Source organism: Pristiophorus japonicus, unplaced genomic scaffold, assembly GCF_044704955.1.
Source record: "Pristiophorus japonicus isolate sPriJap1 unplaced genomic scaffold, sPriJap1.hap1 HAP1_SCAFFOLD_29, whole genome shotgun sequence".
In the NCBI taxonomy this organism is placed as follows: domain Eukaryota; kingdom Metazoa; phylum Chordata; class Chondrichthyes; family Pristiophoridae; genus Pristiophorus; species Pristiophorus japonicus.
The window spans coordinates 20289265-20297926 of NW_027252668.1; positions in this window are offsets into that span (position 1 = coordinate 20289265).

An 8662-nucleotide genomic window follows, 5' to 3' on the forward strand; every position below is an offset into this window, starting at 1 on the left:
CCTTGAAGTTAAGATTGACGCTGAATGTATGCTTATCCCTCTGGAGGGGAGCTCATGAGTGCGGAAAGGACGATCTACTGATCAAGTATTGGCCTTAATTAAACACGGGTTTAGGTTGTCCAATGAGAAACAGAGCCGAGTACACCTGAGAAACTTTAATTTTACTCAGTGAGTAAAATTCACTTTGCTCCTGGGAATCTCTGCGATTGGGACGCCCTGGGAACAGCTGCGCGCAATCACACGTTTCCATTCGAAATATTTCTGTTTTCGTACATGTCGACCGGCTGTGAGAAGCGGATCTTTGACTAAAAGATGGGGGAGTTTGTCCGGGATTTGAATCTGTGACCTCTTGCATTTCAATTATGAAAATCCCGAAGCAAGAATCCTCAACCGAGACCAATGAGCCACGTCGGTCTTAACCTCTGACGGTAGTTCACTATTCGGCCCATGCTGCATGTGCTGTCTCTCAGAGACCTATCGAATTAGTCCCCATGACCATAGCCCTGCTTATGTTATCCCTTTGATCAATATATTATTTATTTGACAACATTACTTGACCAAAGTGCAGCATCCTTGTCACGAAATGTTGAATTTAGTCATGAGATTAAATATGATTGAAAAAATAACCGAAGGGGTTAATTGTTTAACCTCATTACGACGAGGATGGGATTCGAACCCACGCATACACAACACACTGGATCAACAGATCATCGCCTGAAGTTCTCGGCCATCTCATTTCCTATTACTCGGTACGTCAGCAATTGAATTTGCTGTTTTTTGATTCGAAACAGAAATAATGTTGAAGAAAGTCGACTTCACTGCTTGTTCTGCCCGTGCAACCAGATCGACAGTGAAAATGTGCTATTAGCTTCTTGAAGCATACAGACTTTATTTTCTTCAGGTGAGTGATTGTACGAGATGGCTAGTTTTGCGGCAGAACTACAACAAAGAATATCACATTTCACACAGTGAGTTAACTTACAGCGGCAAGACGCGAACCTGCAAATTTCTGATAATGTTGCGGTTACAATCGAAGTCAGACGCCTTAACCATTACGCAACGCGGCTGCTGCCATAAGGAAAAACATTGTTGTTGTTTATATTAGGAGCAATTTCGGGGCAAAAGCTATGCCAAGAAGTGGGTTTTGGAAAAGGTAAGCATATTTCAAGTAAATGAACAGATGCGCTGCGATCTGGGTGCTCACCTTAGCTCGGCTTGAAACTTGGAACACAAAGCTTAATAATTCGGTCATCACAGCTGAAATCACACTCCTTTTCAAAATATACATGGTGATCCGGGAATATGAGAAAATCTGTCTTAAAGGGAAAGGTTATGAACAGGAACTGACAACCATCCCTTTTAAACAGACACAGAATATTCCGGACTGCAATAACATCCCTTTTTACACAGACGCAGAATGCCGCTTGACTGACAGCAGTTCCCTTTTAAAAGTATAAAGTGAGATTTCTATCATCCCTGAAGGCAATTGTGCACTGAGTGAGCGTGGGGCTCAGGACCACGCGGGACTGGGACGGTGATTGAAGCCCCAGGTGATAGACAGGCAGGAAGGAGGGAGGGAAGTAAAACCAACCCAGACAAAAAGCCAATTTCATAAAATGTATATACTTAATTTTGTAAGGAATGTATACATGTGAAATTTATTGAACAAAAATTGAATTTGATTTGTTTTAATTAAATATATCGTCAATTAATAATGTATTTATTTTTTGATTGAACGATGGAGATAAGGGTGTGCATGCAGTAAATAACAACAGACACAGTCAGCCCATGGTGGAAGACAAGCCACGAGGGAAGATGTGGGATGTAATGGTGATCTTTTAAAGTGACGTGTGTCTGTCTGCTGTTTTTCAGATATGCAATGTCAGGATCCGACAGCAGCTGCTTGTGCTGTGAACGTGGACAAAAGCAACAGAGCCCAGTGAAGGCAGATCAGAAAAAGCACATTTATTGTGAAAGTTAAAAAGCGGGGTGGTATACATTGTACATAAGTATACACTCACACACACACACACACACACACACGTATATACTTATAAATATATATATAAATATATATATATATATATAAATAAACAAAGTCAGTCAGTCATGTCTTGACTTGTCTTGTCCTGTTTTGATTTGACTTGAATTTGAAAATAAGGTGGTTGAACTCGACATATCACAAAGCCCACACGCAAGTCCTGGCTGGAATCCGTATGTTTCTAACTTGTGTTTTTTGCATTTTTTCAGATGTGGAATGGGAAAATCCCACAGCAGATTTATCTCCTGTAAGATATTCCGCGAAGGAGTGTTCAAGCTAATCGGCATGGCTTCAAATTCCATGTAATGCCTTTTTCACACATGATATGAAATGCCAAGCACGGTCGCACAAAACGTTTGCACTCTCTCCCTCTCTCTCTTACACAAACTCACAAAAAAAACTTAAATTCCTGCACCCTCCAAAGACAGTTTTTGAATTTTGAAATTTGAAATCAGGAATAGACAGCACATCCCTTTTAAACAGGCACAGAATGATCCGGGACTGACAGGATATCCCTTTTAAACAGACACATAAATTTGCGGGACTGAATGCAAATCCCTGTGAAGCAGATATAAAATGTTCTTGAACTGAGAGTTATTTTATTTTAAACCGGCCCAGAATGATCCGGGACTGAAAGCAAATCCTTTTGAAAACAGACACAGATTGATCCTGGACTGACAGCAAATCGGTTTAGACAGGCACAAACTGATCCGTGACCTCTCGCATTTCCACTGTGAAAATCACAAAGAGAGATTCATAGCCCTCGACCAACGAGCAGTCGACAGTAAAGTGCGTAACCCTTTCTATATTAAAGCGGCATATTCTGACGGTAGTGAAGAAAGCTATTCGGCCCAACGTGGCTGTGCTGTGTCTCTGAGAGAGTGAGCAGATTAGTCCCCCTCTGCATAGTCCTGCGAATAAGAACGTAAGAATGTAAATTTTACCTTTGATAAATATATTGCGCCTGAAGTCATTGTGCTAGGCTTCCCCCAGACGCTCGGCTGCAAATAGTGACAACGTTCCACATCTACCTTTTGCCCCTGCACCCTCCGCACCTGAGGCCTTCTCTTCGCGCGCTTCGCAGCGCATTCACGTCTTGCAGCTGCGGAGGGAGAAGCTGGATTCACGTGGCTTACGATAGCCAATGAAGGTACAATATTATCATTCGTAATAATAGCATCTCCGTCAGTGGGGATTCTCAGTATTATGAATGAAAACGACCCCATCACCCAAACACACATAAAATGTAAAAAAAAAAACTAGTCACGTATTTAATATTAATTTAAATTAAAGTTAACAAATGTATAGAAAAAAATATATTATTCGGATTTTTTTTAAAGTTTGATATTTAGGGTTTAAAATAAACCTTCCTGAGTGGACAGAGATTTTAAACATAAAAATGTTGTTACATTTTATTTCTATATGTTTTTATTATATTTTTTACATGTTTTAAAACTCTTACGTAGGCTATGCACCTGCTTTTCCCAGGCCCAAGCAATTTAAGGACATTAGCTGTGCAATTGATGGACGAATAGCGCATACTCACGCGAATGTCCTTCTCCTGAAGAAGCGTTGGGTCTGTCAAGCAAGAATTTTACATTGCAAAACCTGGTTTTCAGTGCATGCGCCTCGCACCCCAAAGAAGGGCTTTTGTGGGTCATTGCCGCTTGCGTACGTGCTCCTTACAGACCCAGTGAGGCCGTAATTACAGGCCCTATATTCATTTGAGACATGACATGACCAAAGTACAGCATCCTTGACAGTAAAAGGCAAATTTGGCCATGAGGCTTTATGTAATTGACAAAACAACAAGTGGCTTCAAACGTTTTATACAATAAGGACGAGTATGGGATTCGGAGCCACGCATGCAGATAACAATGGATTAGCACTCATTCGTCTTAAACTCTGGGCCAGCTCCTCTCCCGTTTGAAACAACGCTAGGCATTCAATTGCCTGCTTTTTGCATCCAAACAGAAATATTCTGCAAGAATGTCCAATTCACCGCTTGTCCTGCCGATGCAAGCAGATCGACAATGTTAAAAATGTGCCATCAGCTTCTTAAAGCAAATGGCTTTCATTACTTCAGGTGGTGTACACACGTGGAATTAAATGCACCAGATACAGCAGAAGTAGGAGTTACAAAAAGAGCAGAGTTAGGATATTCATAAAAAGAATGAATTGGAATGGGGCAGCAGAAACAGGGGAACGAGAAGCTCCGGAAACAGGGGAATTAGGAGCTCTGGAAACAAGGAAATTAGGAGCTCCAGAAACATCAGCATTGGTTGATCTCCTGAAACAACGGAATGAGAGTGCCCTTGAATAACAGGAAATAGGATCAAGAAACAGTTGAATTAGGATCTCCAGAAACACGAATAATTAGGAACAACAGAAACAGTGGAATTAGGACCTCCAGGTTCGGGGGAATTAGGAGACCGTAACAGAAACCTGAAAATTAGTCGAGAGCTCCACAAACAGAGAAATTACGATACAGCTACAGTTACAATGAAATTCTTAGATCCTAATGCTGGGAAGTTAGGAGAGGGCATCATAATCAGGGATAGTAGGAGCGCCATAAATAGGGTAATTAAGAAGAGGAAAATTAAGAGCTCCAGCACTTTACCTTATAAATCAGGGGAATTAGGAGCAGCAGAAAAGGAGAGTTAGCAGTTAAAGAAAGAGGTGAACTAGGATCACCTGATACAGGGAAATTATGAGCTCCAGTGACAGGGGCATTATTTACTCCAAAACATGGGACAAAGATACTACTGAAACATTAGAACCAGGAGCTACAGAAACAGTGTAATTTGAGCGCCAGAAAGAGGATAATCTGGATTTCCTGACACAGGGAAAAGAGGAGCACCTGAAACTGCAGAATTAGAAGCTGCTGAAATAGAGAAATGAGGTGTGCAAGGAAATGGAGAATTCGGAGCTCCAGAAACATAGGGATAAGGAGCTCCTGAAACAGAGGGATAAGGAGTTCCAGAAACAGGGGAATCAGGAGTTCCTGAATCAGAGGGATAAGGAGCTCCTGAAACAGAGGAATTAGGAGCTCCTGAAACAGAGGGATAAGGAGCTCCTGAAACAGAGGAATTAGGAGCTCCTGAAACAGACGGATAAGGAGCTCCAGAAACAGGAATTTGGAGCTCCTGATACAGAGGGATAAGGAGCTCCTGAAACAGAGGAATTAGGAGGTATTGAAACATGGGGAATTCAGAGCTCCGGGTACATGGAAATAAGGAGTTTCAGAAATAGGGGCATTTGGTGTTCAAAAGACAGGGAAATTATGACCACCAAAAACGGGGATTTGAAGAGATTTCAGAACTTGCACCCCTAAATATCATTCTCAGGCACAGTTTCTCAGTATAATATACTCAGATCCATCTTTCTTAGGTTCAATATGAAATAATTTACACTTCGTCACTGGGACCTATATCTGCATAGTTATTTTCACAAGCATTTAATAAGCGTCTCTTTGCAACATTATGTTCCACGACACTATTTACAGTGCCAGTTACATTTTTATACACTAAAATTGGACGAGACCGGGACTGAAAAGAGTCACCCCGTTTGTTTTTCTTTCTCTTTCTCCTCATGTCTGTCTTTCTTTCTGTCTCCCCATCTGTTTCCAAAACTCTCTCGCCCAACCTATCACTCCGCGTTCTGTCTCGCCACTTGTGTAACCCCCGTCTGTCTTTCTCTGTGCCCCTCCCGCCTTTCTCTCCGTCTGACTCCCATTGTCTTTTACTTTCCTCTGCTGTTATCTCTATTTCTGGCTCCCCAACTGTGCCCATCAGTCTCTCCCCCTCCATCCCTCTGTGTCTGTCTCTCGAGTCTGTCCCTTGCACCTCTCGGTCCGTCTGGCACCGCAGTCTGTCCACCTATCTCTCTCACTGTCTGTCTCTGTCGTTACCTCCCTGTCTCCCTCCTGTTTAACCCCCGTTTGTCACCCTCTCTGTCTCCCCAGTCTGGCTCTCTCTCTCCCTAACTTTTTTGTGTCTGTCTGATTCCTCTGTTCTATTTCTGTCTTCTCCGTTTCCATCTGCTGCATCTCTCTCACCTTCTACATCCTCCCGTATGACTACCACCATCAGCCTCACCCACTCTCTCTCCTTCTTTGACATTTCCAGTCGGTTATCTCCATCACACGGTCTGTCGCTCTCTCTCTATCACCTCCTGTAGGTCACTCTCTCCCTCTGCCCCCCCCCCGCCACCCCCCACCGCCCCTCTCTATCTCCTTCCGAACTCTCACCTGTCTTTCTCTCGCTCTCTCTGCCGCACCTCTGGCTCACCAGTTTTCCTGTCCCCGTCGAGCACCGTCTCAGCTTTTGTCTTTGTAATATATCATCTATCTACCGCAGCCTGTCGCAATGCACCATTCATCCTGTCAATCTCTATCCCACCACACCCAATTTGTTGCTCTCTCTCTCTTTCTCTCGCTGCCCAAGCTCTTTTTCTTTGTCTACCACGACGTTTTCTCCATGACTTTCCGGGTCTGTTTTCTGCCCATTTCTCTCCTGCGTCTGTCCCACTCTAACCCTCCGCAGGTGTATTCACTTCTGTCTATCCACAGCTGTATCCCCATCTCTCATTCTCTCTGTCACCGCCAAATGTTTATCTCTCTTTACTTCGCCGATCTGTCTATCTGACTCCGCCTTCTGGTTCTCTCCCTCTTTCTCCCCAGGTCTATCTCCCTGCTGTCGCTTAATCTCTCTCACTCTGTTTGACCCATCGATTACCCCGCCGTCTGCCTCTCTCTCTATATCTCTCTCTGTCGGCCTCTTTCCCTGTCTCCCATGTTTTTTTAAAAATTAATTCAGAAATGTGGGCGGAGCTACCCAGGCCTTCCTTCCTTTATTGCCCTTCTGAAATTGCCCCGGAGAAAGTGGTGGTGAGCAGAATATTTGTAACCACTGCAGTCCGTCTGTTGAAGAGACTCCCGCAGTGCCGACTTTGTCGCTGCAGTTTGCTTCAACTGAATGTCTCGCTGGGCCATTGTTGAGGGCATTGAAGTGTCAACCACATTGCTCTGTGTCTGGAATCACGTATAGCCCAGACCAGGAAAGGACGGCATATTTCATCCCCAAAGGACATTAGTGAACCAGATGGATTATTATGACAATCCAGTATTGTCATGGCCATTTCTGATACTAGCTCTTTCAATCCAGATTCATGTAATTAACTCAATTTAAATTCTTCAGCTGCCGTGGCAGGATTTGAACTCACATCTCGGCGATCTTTAGGCCAGGCCTCTGGATTAGTAGTTCAATAACATTCCCACTCTGCTACCGTATGGTTATTCTCTCTCTCTCTCTCGGTGTTTTCCCGGTCTGTCTCCTCCTTCTTTCTCCCCCACCTGCCTCTCTCTGTCTTGCCATCTGTCTTTTTCCATCGCCTGTTTCCATCACTCTAGCTCTCTCCCCAGTCTTCGCTCTGTTATTTTCTCTCAGTCTGATCCGCCGTTTTCTCTCTCATTCTTCCTCCACGTATGTCTCTCTGTTCCTGTCTCTCCTGTATGCCTCTCTCTCTTTCTATAGCTCCTCATCTGACTGCCGTTGCTGTCTGCCCCATCTGTGTCTCTATCCGTTTCGCCCTGTTTGCCCCGATTGTTTCACCACACTCTCTAGTTATCTGTCTCTTATACGTCTGTGTCACCACCTCTCTCTCACTCTCACTGCCGCACCCCACCTTTTGTCTCTCTCTCTTTATCTCTATCTCAGCCCAGTGTGTTATCTTTCTGGCTAACCCCCGTCTGCCTCCCTTTTCTGTCAATTACTGTCACCTTCCACCATTCAACCTTGTCTGCCCCTGTCTGTCGCTCTCCATCTGCCTTCCGTCAGTCTTCCCTTTCTGCCTCCCCTGTCTGTCACGCACTTCCCCCTTCCATCATTCGCCGCAGTCTGCCTCCTCCCTTCTGACTTCCACGTCTCCTTCTCTTTGTCACCCATCATATCTTCCACCCACGCAGTTTGTCTCCATCCGTTTCTCACCCTGTCTCTCGGTCTTGCCGCCCCTCACCCCTCAGTATTGTCGCACTCTATATCCCCCACCATAATTAACTCAATCTGTCTCCCCTCCCCCTAGTCTGTCGCTCTCTCTCTCTCTCTCTCTTTCAAAATCTGTCTGTCTCGCTTTCTGTCTCTCCGGATTGTCTTCTCTCAATCAAAGCCCCCTGTCTGTCTCTCTCTTTCTGTGACATGCACATAACTCTGTTCCCCTGCCTATCTATCTCTGTCACCCTTACCAGGCCTAAGATTTTGAAGGAGATCTTCTAGGCAAGAGTTGGGAAAATAGCGCAAATCTCCGACCGCAATGACCCTACTCTCGGGGATGGGTTGGATCTGTCAAAAGCCATTTTGACTGTCCCAGTGCCAGTTTTCGGCGCACGCACATCGCGCTTTGAGAAGCGCACTTGAGGGGCCTCGACGGGTGCGTGCTGACATCATACTTGCCCTTAGAGACCGCAATTGTTGGAAGTTTGGAAGGCTCTCTGTTGCCATGTATTTCCCTTAGTCTGATACAGAACGTGACAAGTTGTCAATGGCGATTGCAATAATTATTAATCTTTCACAGAATGTTATGTAATTAATTTAATAAGCTTAATTATAATTTAATAAATCCAGG